Genomic DNA, 24,264 nt, shown 5'->3' on the forward strand with positions numbered 1-24,264 from the left:
CTTTTTTTCCTTTTCTTTTTATTATTTTTTTTGTTTAAACTATAATATTCTATTTACCTTATGTAGTGGGTAAAGGGTGGGGAGGGCAGGAGAGAACAGTAATGAAAATATCATTAATAGAATAATAACATATTTATTTCTTGTAAAAGTTTATAAGTTCTTCAAATGCTATTTCTAATTATACTTTCTTGATTATACTGCTTATGCTTGTTTGTAAATAATCTGTCATGCTTTAACTAATAATAATCAGAACTAAATAAGAGTAAATAATATGTTTTATTTTTAACTCTATTAATATAAACAGTAAGTAACATTCCATTGTATATACTTCTTACAGCTTTCTCTTACATTTTTTATTTCTGCCTCACTCCCTTTTATTTTCTACTCTCTTTTCTTTTCTTTATTAATATATAGAAATGCTTTTGACTGTGTGGGCACAGTGAATAATAGGATTTGTATGAAAATTGAGTTGGGAGAAGAATGCTGAGTTTTATTGCTTGTTGGTAATTTTGAGTTTAATTTCACTTGCATAGAGGCTGTAATGATCTGTGGAATACATTGTGGAGGTTCTGTCATGTTTAGATGCATTTACACTGCTAAATGAATGTTTGTCACTAGTTTTTAATAAGTTTCCCATAATGTTAAGAGAGACAATCTGGGATGTGGGCTGTCTTATGCACAATGTCCTTGAGTTACCTCAGAATCTTCAAATCACAGAATTCTCACAGAGAAACTGAAAGCAGTTAGTATAAACATTGACAAGGTTATCACACTGACACACCACAGATTCAGGAAAAATACTCTGTTCATAAAATATGTCAGTTATAATGAGTTTAAATGATGTAGTTTCTTGTAGTAAGTAAATGTCTTATTTTAGAAGGCATAAAAAATGAAACATTTATTTAAATGTTTTGAAAATCTACTTAACAGCAGCATAATAATCTGTGTTAAAAATTTGTGTTCCAAACATATACTTTACTATAACTCATTTAATTCATCTGATTGACAAACATAAATAATCTTATAACTCTATTCTGGAAGAAATGTCATGTGATATATTTTAAAGCAGTAGGTTAGCATGATTGTAAAATCTGGTTACCAATATGTGTTTGCTGTGCATTGTTTTGTATAAAGCAGACAGATTTATTCTGGGAACAGCAAGTGGGATGGTGCTCTGCAGGGACACAACTCAGTGAGATCAGATATATATATATATATATATATATATATATATATATATATGTGTGTGTGTGTGTGTGTGTGTGTGTGTGTGTGTGTATGTGTGAGTGTGATGGCTTTTTCTGAGAGTCTGCATGGCTATCCAATATGATTTGTAATGATTTCTATGAATACAATGTTTTACTCTATTGACAAAATGAATGTTTGCCACAAGTTTTAATAAGTTTCCCGCCAAAATGTTAAGGGAGACAATCTGAGATGTGGGCTGTCTCATGCACAGTGTCCATGAGTTTCCTCAGAAGCTTCACTCACAGAATTTTCACAGAGAAACTGAAAGCAGTTAGTATAAACATTGACAAGGTTATCACACTGACACACCACAGATTCAGGAAAAATACTCTATTCATAAAATGTGTCAGTTATGATGAGTTTAGATGATGTAGTTTCTTGTAGCAAGTAAATATCTTATTTTAGAAGGCATAGAAAATGAAACATTTATTTAAATGTTTTTGAAAATCTACTTAACAGTAGCATAATAATCTGTGTTAAAAACTTGTGTCCCAAACATATACTTTACTATAACTCATTTAATTCATCTGATTGACAAGCATAAATAATCTTATAACTCTAAGCACATAGATGCAGCATAGAATGGGTTAGAATTTTGATAGATAGAGACATATTAAAAAAGCAGAAATTAAGAGAAGAAATTAAAGCACTCTGTATTAATATTTCCAATAAAATTAAGCAGGAAGAGTTACAACAGTTCCTGATGAAAACTAATGAACAGTTAAATGAGTATGAAACAGAATTGATTGATCGTAAAAAAAGTAAATTACACAGAGATCTACGTGATTACGAGAACAAGAGAGCGTTTTTGTTTTCAGCCAATCAGAAGATCCGATGGCAGCGCGTACATTTCGAACAGAAGGAGAGGCAAAGGGAAGGAGAAGGATATGCTTCTGTGGAGGCGGACTGTCATAAGCGGAAGCAGAAGCGGATAATGAAGAGTATCCAGCACTCCCCAAACCTGGAAACCAGAAGGGCATGAATCGTTTCAAGAGAATCGTTTCAACCCGGAAGCAGTTGGAATGGACAGGGTATAATGGGGGAGGGCAGGGGAAACAGCGATCGAGTTACAGCAGCAATAACAGCAGCAAAAAAAGGAGATGGGAAGGACAATGGGACTAAAGTTGTTTGTGAGTATGATAATAATGAATATGTAGTAAATTTATCTGGATGTGATTTGTCAGAGTGTGTATTAAATGTTTTGAACAAAGGTTTGAAATTTGTACCCACGGTCATTCCGAGGGTACACATGTTAAAAGCAGACATATTTCATTTTACTCGCAAACTGAATTTAATTGAGATGTTTCATTGGTTAAATAAGGATTTCCCAGTAGAAAGTAAACAACAAATTGATAGTGTAACTACATTAGTTAATAGTGAGGAAGAGTTTTTTTCGTGTAACTCGGAAATTGATACAGATGAATATAGGCAATTGGATACGAGTTCTATTCCTATAGTCAGTACCTATATGCCACCTCAAAGTAATGAATGTATCAGATATTTTCAGAAATCGCTAACACATAATGTAGAAATTGAATGTGATAGATTCAAATGTAAGAATAAAAGGGCAGGTATGTATAATCTTACTAAAATGGAATGGGACTGTTTGAATGATTTAAGTAGAGATGACAAGATAATATTCAAACCTTCGGATAAAGGAGGGAAACTGGTTATATTAAATGTCAAGCAGTATTTAGAAATGTGTTATGAACACTTGAAAAATGAGAATATATATGAAGCAATAGATATGACACAGTATAATGAGGCACAAAAAAAGTATGAATATATTATTGACAAAGGGTACAGATTACATTATTTTTCTTACAAGGATGTAAAAGAAAAATTTAATATTAATACCCCTAGAATGCCATGTTTTTATTGCATCCCAAAAATACATAAAAAAATCTTTCCACCACCAGGACGACCTATAGTGTCGGCAACAAATGGGTATTTGGAAAATATTTCAAAGTTTTTACATTTGTATCTGATGCCTATTGTTTGTAAATTACCATCCTATATCAAGGATGTATTTGACTTTATTACAAAGATAAAAGATATATATTGGAAGGCAGATATGTATTTTGTGGTAGTAGATGTGGTGAGCCTTTATACGAACATAAGACATGAAGATGGAAAGATGGCTATTAAGTACTTCATGGGTAATGAAAGTGTGGTGAATTATGTATTGGAATTGTTTGACATATGTTTAACTAATAATATGTTTGAATTCAATGGTTCCATGTATAAACAGAAGCAGGGCACTGCTATGGGGGCAGCTTTTGCCCCTAGCTATGCAAATGTATTTATGGGATTTTTTGAAGACAAATACATATATACCAATGCCTTTTTTAAAAAATATGTACATATGTACTATCGTTACATTGATGATTTAGTGTTTATATGTAAAGGGGGACAATTAGAAGTCGATAATTTTCTAACTGAAATACAGGACAATGTAATGAATATCAAATTTGATGGGCTACAAAAGGGCCAAAAAGTGCAATACTTGGATATTTCAATAATGGGAAAAAAAAGGGCAAAAAATAGAGTATCAAATACATAGGAAATTCCAAGGTAGTGGCTCTGTATTACATGGTAGCAGCCATCATCCCTTGCATATTATGAAAGCGATTCCTTATACAGAGCTGAATAGGGTAAATAGATTGTGTAGTAATTCTACAACTAAGGAAAAGGAACTTATGTCAACTTGTAATAAATTTATAGAAAGGGGTTATGATCAACATAATATAAATCAGAGTTTGGACAAAGTTAAAAAATGTGGAAAGCATTATGCTGAGGGGGTGTGGAATACATTACATGAAAGTAAGGAGAATGTATATTTTGTTTCCACATTTTCTATAGCCTCAAATAGTGTTAAATATTATGTTTTAAATAGTTGGAAGCTATTACAAAAGGAAGTAGAGTGTCTAACAAATAAGAACATAGTTTTTTCATACCGGAGAGGAAGAAACATACAAGATTTTTTGATACACAGTAGGTTTAAAATGGTATGTCAGCCAATGTTGTCACAAGTTATGGAATATGGAACAAAGAGATGTGGGAAATGCACTATTTGCAAGTTTATTGTAAAACAATTTCATCAGATCAATAATATTGCATTTGAAATCAAGGGAAATTATAATTGCAATTCTATGGCGGTAATATATGGAATTGAGTGTGGCTGCAAAAAGTTTTATGTGGGGGAGACGAAAAGAACATTGACTTGTAGGATAAAGGAGCATGTAAGGGATATTTTGAAAAATAAGGAAACTAGCCCCTTGGCAGGGCATTTCCAAAAGTATCATGGGGGAAAGGTGGAGAATTTGAAAGTGTCAGTATTAGATAGTATTGAGAATTTACAGTATTTAAATGATAAATCTATAAAACAAATACTTAGGAAAAAGGAATTATATTTTATATTAAAATTTAATACGCTCAAACCTAATGGTTTGAATAGTGATTGCTCATGGAAAAGTTTGCTGTAATGAATGTTTGTTAGAAATACAGCATTTTATGCAATTTTATTTGTTCTGTTTTTTTAAAAAAATGTATCAAAGGGTTGATTGAATAATTGGAAATAATTAATGTGTGATAGTAGGTGCTTATAAGATAGGCTAATTGCTTAGTTTAGTGAACTATCTACTCTGAAAAGGCTATTTGCGGCTAGAGAAGAGAACAGCAGTGTGTTTTTTCGTGTTACTGGATGTAACTACAACCTTTGGATTAAAGCTTTCTACAAAGTTGCAACGGAGTCTTCCTTTGTGTGGTATAACAACAGTGTTTGAGACTTTTTGTGGTTTTTGATATTAATCTTATAACTCTATTCTGGAAGAAATGTCATGTGATATATTTTAAAGCAGTAGGTTAGCATGATTGTAAAATCTGGTTGCTAGTGTGTGTTTGCTGTGCATTATTTTGTGTGAAGCAGACAGATTTGTTCTAGGGAGCAAGTGGGATGGTGCTCTGCAGAGGGGCACTCAGTGAGATCAGATATATGTGTATATATGTGTGTGTGTGTGTGTGTGTGTGTGTGTGTGTGTGTGTGTGTGTGTGTGTGTGTGTGTATGTATGTATGTATATATGTGTATGTGTATATGTATGTGTGTGTGTGTGTGTGTGTGTGTGTGTGTGTGTGTGTGGGTATGTGTGTGTGTGTATATGTGTGTGTGTATATGTATGTGTGTGTGCCTGTGTTTATGTGTGTGATGGCTTTTTTTTTTAAGGTAATAACACAGGTGTTTCTGAGAATCTGCATAACTATACAATATGATTTATAATAATTTTATGAATACAATATTTTACTCTATTGACAATAATGAGTTTAAGTAAATGCTCATATACAAACAATTCAAGATTTTTGGAAGCTGTTGATAGAATTCACATGACAGAAAATAGATGCATCTTAATGCATGTAATGTCTGAATCATATTAGCCAAAGTTTTTGATTTAAATGAATGTTAGAACATAATTTTCTCTCCTCTTGATTTCTAACATTAAGATTATTTGAATGCTATTAGAATACAAGTGTTATATATTACATAGATCTATATAATAGTATGAACAGTTTTTTAAAAAAAAAAAAAAAAAAAAAGCTTATTTTAGTTTATATGATGCTGTTTTACCAAATGTGTAGTTTTGTCTTGATAGATAATTGAATTGAAAACTGTTAACCTCAGTTAAATATAACTAGTATTAAATTGATAAGGTGGTAGCTGAGGTACTGCTGCTTAGGGTAGGCGGTTAACTTGAGTAGTAAATACTGCTCTAAGTTGGAGTTTTCAACTCCAGGCGGGATGCAAGGTTTAATCCTTACATTATTTTCACTTGTTCATTGTTATATGTATATAGTTTTGACATCCACAATATATTTTGTACACTCATTGTCACTACAAACAAAATTGAATAGTATACAAAATCCCATAAGAGATTTAATAAATACAGCTATGTTTAAAGGTACACCTAAAAGAGGAGATGTAACATTATTTATCTTGTTATTTGTTATTTCGATCATAAGATTCTTGAGTTTTAAAAATGCCAAATGACATCTTTAAAAGGAATTTCTTTAAACATTAATGGATTGAATAATCCGTGTAAAAGGGCAAGCCTAATAAGATACATTAATCTACACAAGGCCAATCTAGTCTTCCTGCAAGAAACCCATCTCTTGAAAAAGATATTGATAAACTAGCCACTAATAAGTATACAGTATTGGTTAGTTCAGAGCACACTCAGAAAAAAGAGGAGTGGCTATTTTATGGAATAAAAGTATGCCCATTCCTAAAACCATTAAGTCTTATCAGGATGACAAAGGAATGTTTTGTATGGTTACAATACAAATTAATGGGAAGACTTACACTTTAATTAATGTATATTGGATACCTGGAATTGGTATTAATACAGTGAAACATCATATTGATAAGATCATATCATTCTCTGTAGGGGATATTATTTTAGCTGGTGATTTTAATTGTATACTACATGAAAGTGATACTACCACTATAAAGAAAAGAAGAATTACATCTAATGCAAAACATTTAAATGATTTTGCTAATTCTTATCATTTGAATGATATTAATAATCAGATAGAGTCAAAATCATTACCATACACCTTTTTTTAACAGATACAAAACTTATTCAAAAATAGATAGGGTCTTTATTTCTAACGAGATGGTAACAGATTTAATTAATTCCAAAATCATTTCATGTCCTATATCTGATCATAACTCAATTGTTTTGAATTCATGATAAAAATACTCATAATGTTCAGATCAAAAGGATACCAGCATACTTAACTCAGCTAAAGACTATAAAGAATATATACTTTCAAGTACAACATCTTCTAGACATAAATAATACTCCTGAAGTCTCCATTGTCTATGTTTGGGATGCCTTAAAATCATATCTATATGGACAAAGTATCAGATGGTATATTAACAAAAGGAAATCTTGGGATAAGGAATTGTAAGATATTCAAAGTAAACTAGACTCTTATAAACATAATAATAAAGAAAATATTATGGACAAGAAAGTTATTGAAGAAATAAACAAACTAAATGAGAAATACAAAGAAATTTTAACTCATAAAGTTAAAATAACTTTAGAGAAATACAAGTTTTTGTCTTATTCAATAAGCCCCAAATACTTACATAGACTTAAAAATAAAACAAAAGATTGAATAAACAAAACCATATCAAAGAAATCTTTTCTCTAAGGAAAAGAAGAATGTTTCTAGTATACCAGAAATACTGGATGAATTTAGAAATCACTTTCACAAGATTAACCATAACAACATTAACATGGAACCTAAAGATAAAATAAAGGAGTTTATAACCACAAACATGAATAAAAAGCAATAAACAACAGATTAAACTATTGGACAAGAGTATTTCATATACAGAAGTTATTACACAAATAAATAAGCTTAAATCAAACAAAGCACCGGGTAATGATGGTATTATACCAGAGATATATAAAATCCTTTCTAAAACTACATATTCATTAATACATAAGGTTTTATTCTGGCCCAAACTGAGTTAATAACCCCCATCTTGGGAATATACATTTATTTCACCAATTTTAAAACCTAATAAAGATCCAACTAGATGTTCTTCATATCGACCCATCTCATTACTTAATGTTGATTATAAAATGTTTATGAGTATTTTTGCTGATAGATTGAAGACAATTATTCCCGGCATTATAGACATAGGTCAGGCGGGCTTCATTGTAAATAGAAATACTTTTGATAATATAAGAAGAACTTTAACATTAATTGATTTTGCAAATAGGAAAAAGAAAGATTTAACACTTATTAGTCTTGATATAGGTTCAGCATTTGATTCAGTAAGTTGGGACTATCTGTTTACCTTACTGAAATGCACAAATTTCTCTGATGCATTTGTAAATTTAATTGAGCATTTATACAAAGGCAGCTGGCTTATATTAAGGTAGGAACATATGTTTCACAAAAATACCCATTCTTAAAGGTACAAAGCAAGGATGTCCACTTTCTCCACTATTATTCACTTTAGTAATGGAGCCTTGGGCTAATTTGATTAGAAACAGTACTGACATAGAGGGTTTTGAAATAGAAGAAAATACAACATCAAAAATTCAACTTTTGCAGATGATGTTCTAATTACATCAGCAGGATCTAATTCTTCTATGCAGTCTTTATTTGATAAAATGATGAATTTTAAAAGTATTTCTGGTTTAATATTCAATGAAGAAAAACTAAAATACTACCTATATATACACAAAAAATACTCTCATTAGTGATTTTACTAAATATGTACCCAACTCAGGTCAGATAACTTATTTAGGTATAATACTATCTAAAGATATTAAATCTATTATATATAATAACTATAATACCTGTTTTCTTAATATACAAAATCTTTTTAATACCTGGAATAATATGTTTTTTACTATGGAGGAGAGACTTACAAATTTTAAAATGATAATATTCCCCCAGATTTTTTACTTAATACAAACAATAATACTTTCACCTACAAAATAACTATCAAGAAACTGAATACACTAATGTTAAATTTCTTATGGGCACCTAATAGACCTAGGATTGCATTAAAGAAACATACTAATAGCTGGTCTCAAGGGGTATTTCTTTTCCAGACTTTAATTTATATATTATCTCTTCTATTATAAAAGTTATTACTTTAATAATAGATCGGTCATATGTCAAAATGGAAAGATTATTGGGAGCTAATTAGTATGCACTTCATGAAAATCTCCTTAACACATAAAAATATGATTATAAATAACTCCATGTTGTGGTTGCTAAAGGAATTTTGTACTTCACCTATTACACCTAAACATATGGTCTGTTACCCATTAAATATTATTATTAGTTATCGTAACTTTATATTCATGCACCCTAAGTATAGGGAATGGAATTTTATTGTATTCCTATAATTTATACTCAGGGTATGCTTATGTCATCTACTTCTGAAGGAGCTCATTTAGCTATAGATAATAATCTAAAGTACTGGTATCAGCTGATATCTGATAATAAAGTTAAAAATCTAGATTTCTTAAAACAAGAATTTGATCTAAGAGAAACTTGCTGGTTAGAGGTTCAGATCTTTAGACAACATCTCATTGATAGAATAGATCTAATGTCTATAACAGTTAAAGAATCTATTCAAAACTGATTGATTACTTGATAATAAATTTACAGCATAAAGTTTCTGATAAAGGTAAACTTTCATATATACATAAAATTATCAGACAAGAAACTTTTACAATGTAGATTCATACTGGAATTATTTCACCTCTATTAATGGGGACCCACCAACTCAACAAGATAAACAATATATATTGGAATCTGCTTATAGAACTACATCTTCCATTGTCTGGAGACTTTATACATGGAAATTTTTAAATAGATCTTTTTATACACCTTTGATGATGAATAAAATTAATAATAAAGATAATCTATGTAAGAGATGTAATGTAGAAATTAATGCTGACTGGGCTCATATGTTTTATGACTGTATGAAGTTGAAAGAATACTGGAAGCCAATTAATGAATTTTTGCAGGCTCTTTTTACAGATAATTTCATTATTTCTAAGTCTCTTATATTATTCAACACACCTGTACCTCAATGTGTTAAAAGGATTAAGCTTCCCTTGTTATGGTCTATCCTAGCAGTGGCTAGGAAAATAATAACTAGAAATTGGATTTCAGATACACCTCCTTCGTTCAATGAATTTAGAAATGTTATGAATATAATGTGTCATATGGAAATAAGCACAATTAGAATGAGAACAACTAGAAAAACATCACATTTTATTGTATGGGATAATTTACAAAATTTGTTAAAAAAATTCTAATTTCAATAGCACAGTATTTTAGTTTAATTAATTGATCTGATTGTAGTGGATGTCTTTGTAAATACTTTAGTTGTTTTGTTGAATATTATAATAATACCTATTTTAATTATTTGTATAAAATTGTTATGATATTTCTCTTATATGTTAAAACAATAAACTTGTTTTGAAAAAGAAAAAAAAAAGAGTGCCAAATATTAAGTTATTTTCAGTATTAGAAGCAAAGAAGGGTTACTTACAAATAAAGCTGGATGAGGCAAACTCAAAGTTTTGTACATTTAGGATTTCTTTAGGAAGACAGAGATTCATTAGACTTCCATTTGGTATTTCTTCAACAGTGGAAATATTCTAAAGAGCTGTTGCCCAGGTAATTGAAAGCTTAAGTGACATTGCTAACATAAGTAATGATCTATTAGTGTAGAGTCAAAAGAACATGACTAGAGACCAGTACAGCTTATAAATATATTAAGACAGCAGCATTTCAAGCAGAATAACAGCAAAGGTAAAATAAGAGTGGCAATCTTAAAATAGGTGGGCCATAGGCTAATGTTAGTGGAGTCTAAAACTCTGATCCATATAAATGTGAGCAGTTGCACAAATGCCAAAACCAGAACTCAAGCAGGAATTACAGATGTTTCTAAGAATGATGCAGTGTCTTGGAAAGTTTGTACATGCACTATGCCTCGAAGGACACTGTTAAATGTAGCCTGGAAAGAGAGTTATGAACAGGACATGAGTTCTGAATTGCTTCATAATCCAGTTGCAGATGAAACACCATTAAAATACTATGATATGAATAAGCTAGTCGTGTTCAATTAGATGCCAGTTAGAATTGCACTACAGTTGTGATCTTAAAGAAAACAGACCAGTTGCCTATGGATGAAGATAGATGCCCAAAAATGCTTAAAGAAAAATGAACTGTTAGCAACCATCTTTAAATGCAATAAATTATTTGCCCTCGTGATTAAACCACACCAACCATATCTTCAATATACCACACCAACATTGTCAGTTATTACTATAATAAATAATACAGCAACACATTTCAGAAATAAATGTAGTGCAATACCCAAATTAAGTGTCAAGCTTCAGTTCTGATAATTTTCCCTGAAATATGCTGTAGATAGCACTCAGTAAATGAACGGGGTATGCGGTTAGGTTAACAGATGTCCTACACAGCCATACATGTGTGTAACTGGCATTAAGCATTACAGTGTGAAAGGAGATGGTGCTTTGATAACTAATGTTTTCAAATAAAGTCCTCATAATTCATGTGGTCATTGCATTTGGTTTCCAGTCTGATAACACACGCAGCTATGCATGTGTGTAAATGTACGATTTCACACAAAATGTTGCAATAAAAGTCGTAGAAGAGATGAGATTTTGAGAATTCATTATATTCAAATAAAATGCACATTATTCCTGTAGTCACTGCTTGTGAGTTCTAATCCCATGGCAGCCAACCAAGAAATGACCAGCTGTCTAGTGTAATTAGTGTACACAAACATACCTCTTAACTGTCATGATTTTTGCAGAATGTAATCATTGCTGCCCCATATGTCTGGCCCATGATTAACAGATAAATGACATTACTTGGTATGCAATTAATTGGCAAATCTGTTATCAGAACATCTTGCTACTACTGTATGAACATACTATATAACAATGTTCCCTGTAGTTGTGCCTTTGTACCACCATTTGGTAGGGCTTGGCCCATAATGTCCCATGCTAACAGGTTGAGAGCTATGTACATGTAACATCATCTATACAACATGTACAGTCACTGTACTCACAACTGAAATCTTAGATATGTAGAGGTACATATAGTAGTCTGTGTAGTAATATTAGCTGCAAAGTTACTAAAGTTTTTTTTCTCTCTCACTCCACCCCTTCCCTTCTTTAATTTATTAATTTATATTTATTATTATTATTTGGTATTAATATATTATTTGTAACTACCTCTTATGTTGGTCTTATGTATAATTTCATATTGCTTTTCTGTTAATATACTTTCATTTATGTTATTTATTGTTGTGTTCCTCATTATATTCCTTCATATTTCTTTTGATTAATCATTATTATCATCCATTATGTTAATACTAACATTTGTTTGGTTATGTTTATTTTTACCTTATGTTTATATTTAATTTACTACAACGAGACACAGTAGGTTGGTTCTAGGCAATCCACCTACCTTGGCTGCCCTGGCTGTGGCATTGGGGCTCAGCATGTCTGGGTCACAGCCTGGTGGTGCCACCTCTGCTGACCCTGCACTACCTGGGCCGTTGGGTAGTTCTGCCTCACAGGCTGGGGATGGTCCCCCTCTGGGAGTGGAAGTGGAGGAGGTGATTATGTCACCCACGAGGAACTGCCAGACAGGGTGTGTGGGCTGCTGCACCAAACTCTCTGTGCATGCCAACGCCAGATGGAGAACATGCTGTCCATCCTGGTGGGGCACCCTCGCCCCGCATGCCAGCATTGACCTCTGCCTCCAAAGTAACAATGAAGGTACAATGCTGACAGTTCCATGGGTGAAGACTTGAGTCACACTGTTACTGTGTCTGACTTTCATGGGTATGGGATTCCACAATACTCTCCCCAACGAAGGTGTTTACTCTCCTGTTGTGTCACACACCAACCCTGTCTGCTGTCTTTTCTGCCTTGTCTGTCTGCAAAAGTTTCCTCACCTTTCCAACTTACCTCCCCCTACAGTACCTATGTCTCTCCCCAACATTCCACTCTCACCTTCTGGACACACTTAATTTGGTCTAATTAACTTGACAATGCACTTATGTAGTCCTCACCCCTCTCTCTTGGGATGACAGTCCAAATTCATCTAAAAAATCTGTTAAAGTGCACAGTTGTTGTTGTACAAGAAATGGATAGCTATGGTTCTTTCCTACACCCTTCTTGCACATACCTTCCTGCCTTTCACTATGTCCCCCCCCCTGCTTACACCCCATTTCACCACTGTCCTATCTCCCCATTTTTCATTTCTTTAAAGATTTTTGCCCGATGCTGCATGACATGCAGCATTGCTAAGCTCAGCTAAATGGCGGTATATTGATATATGTGTGTGAAATAATAATCCCATTCAAAATGTACGCCTGCACCCTATTTTAAACCTGCAGACCAGTGCATCAACCCGCCAAGCCACACAACTGTTAATTAACACAGGTGGTTTAAGCAAAACATACCAATTGCCAATTTATAGCCATTAAGCGTTTTTAAGCAGGGCTGTGCATCGAGCCACACCATGCAAATTTACTTAAAGAGTAATGGAAAAAAGGGAATGTAACTTGGAGTCTCATACAGGAATACATCACTAGAAAGCCAGACACAGAATAATGTACGTGAGATCTCTAACAGCAGGTAGCTGTGCACTTCTATTTGTAACATTTAAAAATACACCTGCTAAAACATTAATGGCAAAATAGGTGCGTAACTGGGACTCTGGTGGAGAAATACCATGCCAGCCATGCACATAATAATGGATGTAAATGAGGTATGTAACAGCCTATAAGTGTGCAATTATATGTTGAAAAATATACCCGCTGTAACAGTGACTCAATAGCTCAGTCTGCGAAGTGCTTTAAAAACATTTATTTTTGGTACACATAGTCCTGGGTTCAAATCCAGTGGTGTGTAGCATTTAAAATACATGTATGTGTACATCACCATTGTGAATTCTGGAATGAATTACTGTGTCATCAACTATTTATCCACCCAATGCATTGCAGATGGAATGGCTGGTGTTTAATGATAGAAGTCAAAGGCCTGCAGATAGGACCACAGTTCACATATTCCTATTACAACACTAGAAAGTACATAGGATGTCAAGTCATGCTTTACTATGCATTCACAGAGGATTTTAAGTTATGTAATAAAAAGGATGCCCAGTAATATAAGACTGCAGCACATAATCATTTGCTACTGATATTACAGATAAACACAGTTGCACAACTAACATACATATATGGAGGTCATGCTAGCAACAAGGATTGCCAGCACAGCCACACACATTCCAGATGAGTACCATAATGTAACACATGGTTGACATAATAGTAAATGTACCCCCTACCTTGTTCAAGGACACAAGAAACATGTTGCCTTTTACTCTGTTAATAATACCTTTCACTAACTTACTTACCTTAAACACATACCTCAATATCTTGTATGATGAGTTCCCACAATCAGGCTGTGGCTGTACACCAAGGCTGCCACAGGTAACAATGTTACTCATAAGTGTTGTTGTGCTCCACATTCTATAGCCTCTCTGACTATGCATATTGCCTGCAGCAGCAGCAGCTGCAGCCTGTAGTACACACATCTGTATGTAATAGGTATCTACTACAAACATCCTCTCCGTGCTGACATAGTATTTCTACCCAGCATTTCCACCTCATCATTTGGGAAAGGGGATGAATTCTACATTGAGGGGCCTTATATCTCCTTCAATAGTTGCATGGGATTGCCTGATTACACTGCAAATCAGCTGTGTATGCTTCAATTCACATTACTCAACCACAGAATGGTTCAGATGGTAATCAACTGCTAATGAGAACTATCTTAAAAAGGCAAATTCCTAACCAGGGAAACCATTGTGCATGAGAGTTACCTTCTATGGTGAACTCGTTGTCACAACACATATATATCTGAATTTTTCAAAAGAGGAGTATTGTATGGTATGCAACCATTTTGTTTCAACATGATGTATATGTTTTAATAAGGTCTATATTACGATGACAACAGGGCTGTTTATTTAACACCCTTACATCGACACATATTCATCGAAATACCAAAACTTTGAACGGCCACAAAAGCGATTTTTTTCCCAGGGAAAAAAATCATTGGGCCAACAATAAACAAAACAAACCAACAGACACAATGAAGTGGGGGGCTTCACCACCCCGATGTGGGGGGCTGTGCCCTCCATCCCACCCCCCAACTTAAATATACCAACTCTGAGATCACACTACAGTGGAGGAAAGGGCAAATTCCCGAAAACGGCCAAGCGATTTTTTTCCCCTGGGAAAAAATCTGCTTATGTAGCCGTTCGGAGTTTTGGTATTTTGGTGGATATGTGTCGATGAAAGGGCATTCAATGAACAGCCTTTTCGAAAAGATAATATAGACCCATTTTAATATACCTAGGGGGAATGGGGATTACATCAGTAAGCCTTTCTTAGAACTGTATGGGTGACATACCATTGATCTGCAGCTGTGTATCACCTAGATAAGATGTAGACTACAGCAATGGTTTAATGCTGTCTTTTAACTAGGGACACAGGTCTCCTGGATACTGCCTTTGCTCTCATATTACACACTCAACACACTCTACACATAGTACCTCCCCACTCATAAAGTTGCTACAGTCCATCCTGCCAATATACTATCAGGACCCCTACACATTCCACAGGGTTATTTCTATACACTCCTACCACTTCTAACAAACCAAACATACTCTCATCAAATAATTCTAACACTAGCACTCACCATCACAGCCCATCTAATCTCACCCTACTTCAACAACATTACAATCCCCAACATAAGTCACCACCTCAACCTCACCACCAACATTCACTAACCACCCCTTACTTGTCTCAACTTCACTCTTTAACCACACCACCTATGACCTACACCCATACAAACTCCTCCATTATCAAAGCAAATCTAGAGTATCCATACAATGTGACTTAGCCTTCTCCAAATACCTACAAACCATAATAGACATTGCCTCTCATCTACTATGCAGTGGCAATATCAACCCCAACCCAGGTTCAATAACAAGTCCAACAAATCACCAAAATCATCCTAGAAACAATACAAGCCTAAAGAAAACATTTTATATTCTAATAATAAATCATAACATAAGAAGCATCCTTAACAAAACCACTGAGCTCCATGTAACTATAGCATTATACTTACCTGACATCATCTTCCTCACAGAAACATGGCTCAAACCACACATTAAAATGAAGAAATACTTCCCCCTGGTTATACCATACTATGAAAAGACTGTACAGCTAAAAGAGGAGGTGGAGTCCCTCACCTATATCAGAACAACTTCATTGTTAAACTATTTAACATAGAAATCCCTGCATTTAATAATGCAGCGATCATACTTGCTAAGGTAAGACTAAATACACAAAAACAGCTATATATCTTAGGATCATATATCCATCCAGGAGATAATATCAAAACCCTAGAATCTCTTTTCCACTGAGCATCAAAAACCCTCCCCCATGAAATCATTATACTAGGCGACTTTAATATCGATTGGACCTCACTTAACACACCCCACCCTTCAAATCATATTAACCTTTACAGATTCTCACAGCTTATACAAACTCCTACTAGGGCAGACAAAACCTCAAAAAAAGAATCAATACTAGACTGGATTCTCACCCATTGCTCATCTTCCACTCATAATTTTGGTATACTACCCAACATTCTAAGTGACCACCTCCCAACCTTCTTCATCAGAGATCAAACTAAACTCACTAGAACTAGCTCTCTTAAACACATCAGATACACTAAAAAATTTCAGGGCTAATGACCTTAATACAGCCCTTAAACACTCGAACTGGTCCCCACTTTTAACACTTCCTCTAGATGAAGCAGTTTAGTATTTCAACACAGTTTTCTTAGGCATTCTCAACCAACTTGCCCCACCAAGATAGATCTGCACTAAAACCATCTATGCCCCATGGCTTACCAAGCACTCTAGGCAACTTATGAAACAAAGGGACAAACCATGGGAGACCTGGTGCAAAAACAAAACTACTCCTAATCAAACTAAGCACAATACCAACCCACACAAGTTCTGGGTTGCTATAAACAGTATTCTCCAACCAGGTAAATCACCAACTCCTCATCCAGACATAGACACCACCTCTATTTATTTTATTTACTTATTTACACTTTGTTGACCGGGAAAGTACATTGGGCCAAAAAGAACCTTTTTTCAATGGAGGCCCAGGGAGAAAAGCTCCACATACAGTATTACAATATTAAATAACAATACAAAAGTAGCAAGATGAAAAAGACATAGAATTGGCAAAGAAATATTAATAACAAGTCATTATGTGGCATATGCCATAACAAAATATGCTACGATTACATGGAATACAATGGTCTTCTGCAGACTAATAGAAAATAGGAAAAATAGATAAAAGTTAGGTAGGATGAGAGCAGGAGCATTCACAGTTAGATGAGAGGTAGGAATGAAGTAAAGTCTTAAAATGGAGTGATTCTGAATAGTTTGTATAAGTGGTGGAAGAGAATTCCATTTGTGTGTTAGAGAAAATGACAATAACAGTTGTCCTGGACTACGTCTGTCTTTATAAACTTCAAGGAGATTTTGGTTTTTGATCTGAGTGATCTTCCAGGAAGATGAAGGATGAAGATAGAAGAGAGGGAAGAACAGTTAGAGGGATTGAAGAAAAGTTTGTGCATGGTGCAAAGTTGAATATAAAAGAGATAGTTAGGAAGTTCTAGCCAATTTAGGGAGTGAAGGGAATCACAGTGGTGAGATGAGGATTTGGAACCAGTAGCAAACTTATAGATTTTATTGTAGCAGGATTCAAGTTTTGCCTTTAGAGAGGATTGAAGGTTAGTAAGAAGAGGAGCTCCATACATAAGAGAGGGACATAGGTAAGTAACAGCAAGGGTAAGTTTAGTTGTAGGAGTGAAAAAACGATTATGACGATACAGCATTTCAAGTTTTTGATTGGTTTTCTTGATATTAGTTTGCAGATGAATGACAAACTTTAAGTGTTCATCAATTATAACACTAAGTAGCTTAGTATGAGGAGCTATTTTTGATGGGAATCTTATTTTGGATGACTATCAAGAAGGAGTTCTTGTTAATTTTAATGTGTCTTGATGGAGTGAAAATCATGATCTTAATTTTGGATGGATTGAGAGATAGATAATTGTTTAACAACCAAGACTCAGTACTAGTGAAGGCATTTTGAGTTACTTGCATGAGATTTGCGAGGGACTTGGAAGAACAAATGATAGTTGAGTCATCAGCATATTGGACAAGTTTAGCTTTTGGTATAAAATGCTGGAAATTATTGATAAATATATTAAATAGTTTAAAAACAGCCACCCAATTAAATGAGTTCCTTACCAACCCTATATGAAAGCTGTCAACAGACCCACCCTCCTCAACCCCCACTATACTATATAACTCATAAAATAACGCCAACTCCTTCACCCTTCAACCTGTACCAACTTACACCATCTATAGACACCTAACCAGACTTAAACCCACCACCCTTGCAGTAGACAAACTACCTGCCAAATTCCTACAAAAAGCCACCAAAGCCTTTTCCTACCTAGTCTCTATAATCATTAACAGATCAATCTCAGAACAAAAGGTGTCACTTCTCTGGAAAATCTCCTACATTATACCAATACATGAAGGGGGCACCTTCACTGACCTAACAAACTACCGCCCTATAGCTATACTTTCCCCACTGGCTAAAATACTGGAAAAATGTATCCACATCCAGATCCTAACACATCTCCTCTCCAACAATCTTCTTGCTGAAACTCAACAAGGATTCCACCCCAACCATAGTACTACCACTGCACACATCCATTTTAGTAACCTAGTAAATATGCAATGCAACAACGGCCAACTAGTATCTGCAGTTTTCCTTGACTTCTGAAAGGCATTTGATACAGTCTCCCATACAAAACGACTAACATCACTCTCATAATTAAGACTAACTACCCCTACTCTGTTATGGTTTCACGTGGAAAAATTCCCTTTCCCCCTACTTCCTGTAAAACTAGGAGTATCCCAAGGATCAAACCTAGGACATCTACTTTTCACTATATTTACAAATAATCTTCACAAAGCCACCCCTCTAGCAAACCCAGTTCAATACGCTGACGACTCCACCTTAATCTGCTCTGCCCCCACCCTTCAACAACTTCACATCAAGACTCAAGAAGCCTTTATATCCATTGAAACCTGACTAACAAACTCCCAGCTAATACTAAATCCTAAAAAAACCCAACTTATGCTCTTCCATCCTTCCAAAGGAGCAGTACCTACCCCCCTGTTCTCTATTTCTGCACCAGATAATACCGCTATCTTCCCATCACACAAAACAAATGACTAGAGTTCATTATTGACAATAATATGAAATTTGACAAGCACATAGCTCATACAATAACCAAGGTCAACAAAAGACTAGGTAGTCTTTACAGATGTAAACACTTCCTAACCTGCGACAGTAAAGTTACCCTAGCTCATACCCATTTTCTCTCTACCCTACTTAAGCTTCTCCTGTCCTAATTAATGTAAACAAGGGCAATTTAAAGAAGCTGTCAGTATGTTGTTGTTTGCTACAACAAAATAGCAAAATTTGCCACAAACTCCTCCTACTGCACCCACCACTGTCAAGCCCTAAAATAAGCTTTCCTGGCTGGAACTCCCAAACACTTTAGCGATAAACTAACTTCTTCTAGCCCACCAAATACTGTACCAACCTGACAAAACTCCAGCCTCACAAGTCCTGATCACTTACTCCAATAACCGAGAACTTAGATCCAAAAACAAGGCACTAATCGCAATCTCCAAAAGCCATTACAGCTCTGGTGCCTCCCTGTATTCGGGCAACATTGCCAAGACTGGGAACTCCCTACCATTACAAATCAGGGTGCAACCTAACAAAACCATCTTCAGAAAACAGCTTATTTCCCACCTAAATAACTCCTGGACATGCAACTACCTAGCACCTGGCAGACATATTCTAACTCCTTTCCCCTACCCACTATCCAACCTCCTCTTTAAAACTCCCACAGATGTACTATGTATTATCACACATTACTTGTAACTGCCTAGCACCTGGCTGACATATTCTAACTCCTTTCCCCTACCCACTATCCAACCTCCTCTTTAAAACTCCCACAGATGCACTATATATTACACACATTACTTAACAACTCACCACCGCCTACTCCCCACTGTCCCATCTATACCCACTGACTCTCCCCTAGACTAAGTTGAAAAACTTTACCTTAAAATGTCAATGAACCTCATATGAACTTGTCTATATTCTCCTCCTTTGACAGACTGGCTAGTGTTTTTAGTTTTTCCTTTCTTCTCTTGTCTTCATTGCATCTTCAAGATTATCTCTACTTAACATACTGTATGAGCAACAATTATATGTTACTACCTGCTATACTTTTAATTGCATGTCTAAACCACTATGCTTATGTAAATATCTGATGCAATCATATGTTATTATCTGCTATATTTTATAACTGTATGTCTAAACCACAATGCTCATGTAAATATATTATGTATATTATGTTAGCAATTGTTCTGGAGCTTTTCTCCCCGGACCTCCACTGAAAACGAACAGGTCTGTCCAGTCGGACCTCCCTGGTAAACAAATGTAAAATAAAATAAAGTAAAAATAAATAATTTGTTGGCAGTTGTAATACTACACAGCCATGTGTTGACATTGAACTGTAAACATATGTTATGGCGGAGGGGGCTTTCCTGCTATGGGCCACACTACAAGTGGACTCCTATGTTGGGTGTGTGATCATATGTGAGTATCTGTCATGGCACAAACAGGAGTAGGTCACTATTGCTATTTCCTAGTTGCCTCCACACTCTTTGCATGATTGCTACACTGTTGCATATGACATGTATAATGAAACAGGGAATACTGATAGCCTTCCTTAATTGCTGTATCTGTACATACTGTACACCCACTTATATGATCCTGACATTTGTTCTCATTATTTCAGGTGATAACGTGCATGCCAGATATCACCCACCTTTCACTGAGGTGGAAAACAACCTCATTATTGAGTCATTATGACAACACTACCAAGTCCTGCTGTTCAGAGGGAGGGCAAATAGGCAGGAGCGACAAGCCTTGTAGGATGAACAGGTCCATAACATAAATGCTGCAGGGCATCAGAATCTCACATATGAGCAGGTGCAACACTATGCCACAGACATGATCCACTTGGCATGCAGAAGGGCAGTGGATGTGGCCAGGGATCATCAGGTTACTGGTGGTGGGCCTGCAATGGAGCTGGTCTATGACACTGGATTGAAAACTGATTTCATCAAATGGCTTTTACACTGAAAATGCCATTGATAGAAATATGTTTTGTGAGATCATGGTACAGTGAATATCGGACAATATGCCCTTTCCTCACTGTAGTGTGATCTCGGAGTTTGTATATATATTTGGCGGGAAGTGTGGGGGGGGCAGCCCACCACAAAACTGATTTCGATCAACAGCATTTTTGGTGTAAAGGCCATTTGATGAAATCAGTTTTCTATCCAGTGTCATGGACCCAATGGAACAACCTCTGACAGCCACTGAGGAATTTCTGGTGAACATTGCAACACAGGACAGCTCCCAGGCTTCCATCACACCATATGTTGTGGATGTGGGTGCCACCATTTCCACACAAGAGAAGCATCCAGGTATGTTTAGTTAAATCAGCATCAGAATACTGTAACATTTAGTGTGTCAGGCTGTACATAGTTTTATGTGGGTGCCACGTGTTTTATGGGGTGGGGGGAAGTAGGTTACTTGCAGTTTTAAGCTCATGCAGAGATTGTGACCCACATACCTGTTATCATAGCAGCTACTGTAACTGGAGGATATTTGGACATACTACCAGTGTTATACTGTAACATGTGGTGCTGTTTACATTACCTCTCCCTCAATTGTTTTTAAGGACCATCAAGAATAGGAAGAGGCCATGCCCCTGCTGCTGGTAGTCATAAAACATTTTTGTCACAGATGTAGATTTACTTCAAGTTATTAGCTAAAGTGTCATCCCAGGCCTGCTGGCTGGATATATGTACTGTCTTCATGACTGAAAAATGTGGAGATATGTTCTGACTGTACACACTGTGGTCATACCTTGGCCTTGTGATTGATTTCACAGTATTGACAGGACTTATCAGATGGCCATACTTGTAAACTGGTCAGAGTTCTTCAAAATGTCAGCAGTGTACATAATTTATGTATTGATCATGAGAATCCAGTTTAAAGAGCTGTTATTCTGAAATATTTACAGATGTGGGTTAGAAATTAATGATCTCAGGTCCTACTATCTCAGATTGTGATTTGTACAAGTCTGTAATAGTGACAGCAGTGTATACAGCTTAACATATATTGGAACATAGTACTGCAGAGCATAGTAGTGCAGGTATTAATGTGATTATTTCCCCTTTATATCACAGGTGACCTGGGAGGTTGGTCATTGCCCCCTCCACAACCTGCAGTCAGTGTCCCTTCAGACTCTGATGATGATGCTGGCCAAAGTGAGACACAGCTGGGGGTTGCAGAGGCTGAATCTGTCACAGAGGCTTACACCCCTTGCCTGCTTTCATTATCACTGTGCACAGTCAGTATGCCTACACATACCCAGTCCCCTGAGGCCACAGATATTTGACAGTTGGAGGATGGGGACAATGAACTGGGAAGTGTGGCTACTATGGTGGCAGTGAGTGTTGAAACTGGCCATAGCCAAACAATTGGCAAGGTTCCACACAGGTGGATTGAGTAGACTGCTCGTAGGAGGCCTGCTGTCCCTCCACCACCTGTTGCAGGTGTCTCATCATGTCAGTTGGCATATATTTAGGGCTATCATGGAGGCACAGGCATGTTCTGAAAGGAATTCCAGACAAATGCTCAGGGTTATGAATGCAACACAGTCTGACATCCATGAATGCCTCCATCGCATTGCTGATATCCTGGATTGGTTGACTGACGCAGTGGAAAGACGTTGGTCTGAGACAGATAGCACACTATCACACACTATCTGCTTGGAATGCCCATTGTCTGTGATGGAATGTCTGGTTGGAGTTGTGCATCAGAGTCATGGACTTAGGTCAGCAACTACATCTGCTGAGAGTCCATGTGGCCATGCACAATCATGCTCCCATAGTGGCAGTAAATCTAGCGCTCCAGAGGGGAGTGTGCTGTCCACACCAAGATGTGGCAGGCTATGGGCTCGTGGTCCTGGACAGTCCCATGGAGGACACAGTCCCAGCAGACAGCAGTCACCCTCAGGTACTAGCCCAGCATCTGACCTTGGGCATGGATGTGCCAGTGCAACTCCTGGCAGAGGCATTTCTCATGTTCAGGAGCGGAGATGATGAACTGTCAGCTCTACCATGCATGGCTCAAAGCTGTCTGACATACATTCATGAAGGGCTAGCACTAAGCGTGGCTGTGTTCATGCAGACACTTACACAACACTGTCACACTCAGGTCACCTACAGACACACACTCCACATTTACATGGTCCATCTTGCCTGATCCCCTTTCTGCCTCACGCACACGCTTGTCAACCTATTGGGTCAGTCTAGGCCTCCTGCATCCTATACAACACCCTGTGCAAGTGATGATATCTGTGCCATATCCTTGTCATCATTGTCATTGATGTTGGTTAATGATGCTTTGTGTCTAGTGCACAGGGTGACTACCTAAATTAATATGTATATGTTTCATCCATTGTTGCCGTTGACATGTTACTTGTACTGGTCAGTCACACAGTTTGAACGTTGCCATTTGTAATGTGTAAACCACATTATTTTGTGTATGTTACATTGGATGCTGTTGTAATGGCTGTGTAGTCACACAATGAAAGGTGTCTCATGGCACTGTTTACGTTTCACTTTCAGGATTGTGTAGGAGACATGTATGGGTTCAGGTCTACAATAAACCTATCAATATCAGAGCACAGGATGGAATGACAGCACAGAAGAAAATGTCATCAGAAAGGTAAAACAGTATAGTTGCATGGCTCTATGGGTTCATTTGTGTATAATAGACTAACAAAAACAAGGGTGTCTTTCATTCTAACCATGCATCCCCAAACTCTGACAAGGTCTGATACACTTGATAAGTGTAAGTAGGGTTTTGGGAGCTGACACTTGGATAAGTTGGGGAGTGAAAGGTGAACCATCTACAGTTTCCCTGTGCCCATTAGAGACATTTGTCCTAAAGCAGTTATGATTGTCATGCTCCTCATCCTGTTGTGTAACTTGCACATGATTTGCGTTAGGGTGGAACTGTGCTTCACATGCATTGGGTGCCTGTTACATATTGGGTGTAGTGTCTGGGCTACATGCCTGTCTGCCCAGCATGTCCTGTTTAT

At 36.1% G+C, this 24,264-nt stretch overlaps 1 pseudogene; it reads left to right on the forward strand.

Moving 5' to 3' along the window:
- The first annotated feature begins 2,284 nt into the window (after positions 1-2,284).
- The window catches only part of LOC122791412, a 77,719-nt pseudogene continuing 55,739 nt past the window's right edge, over positions 2,285-24,264 (forward strand).

Source organism: Protopterus annectens, chromosome 17.part0 (assembly GCF_019279795.1).
Source record: "Protopterus annectens isolate FY-2018-M chromosome 17.part0, PAN1.0, whole genome shotgun sequence".
Classification (NCBI taxonomy): domain Eukaryota; kingdom Metazoa; phylum Chordata; order Ceratodontiformes; family Protopteridae; genus Protopterus; species Protopterus annectens.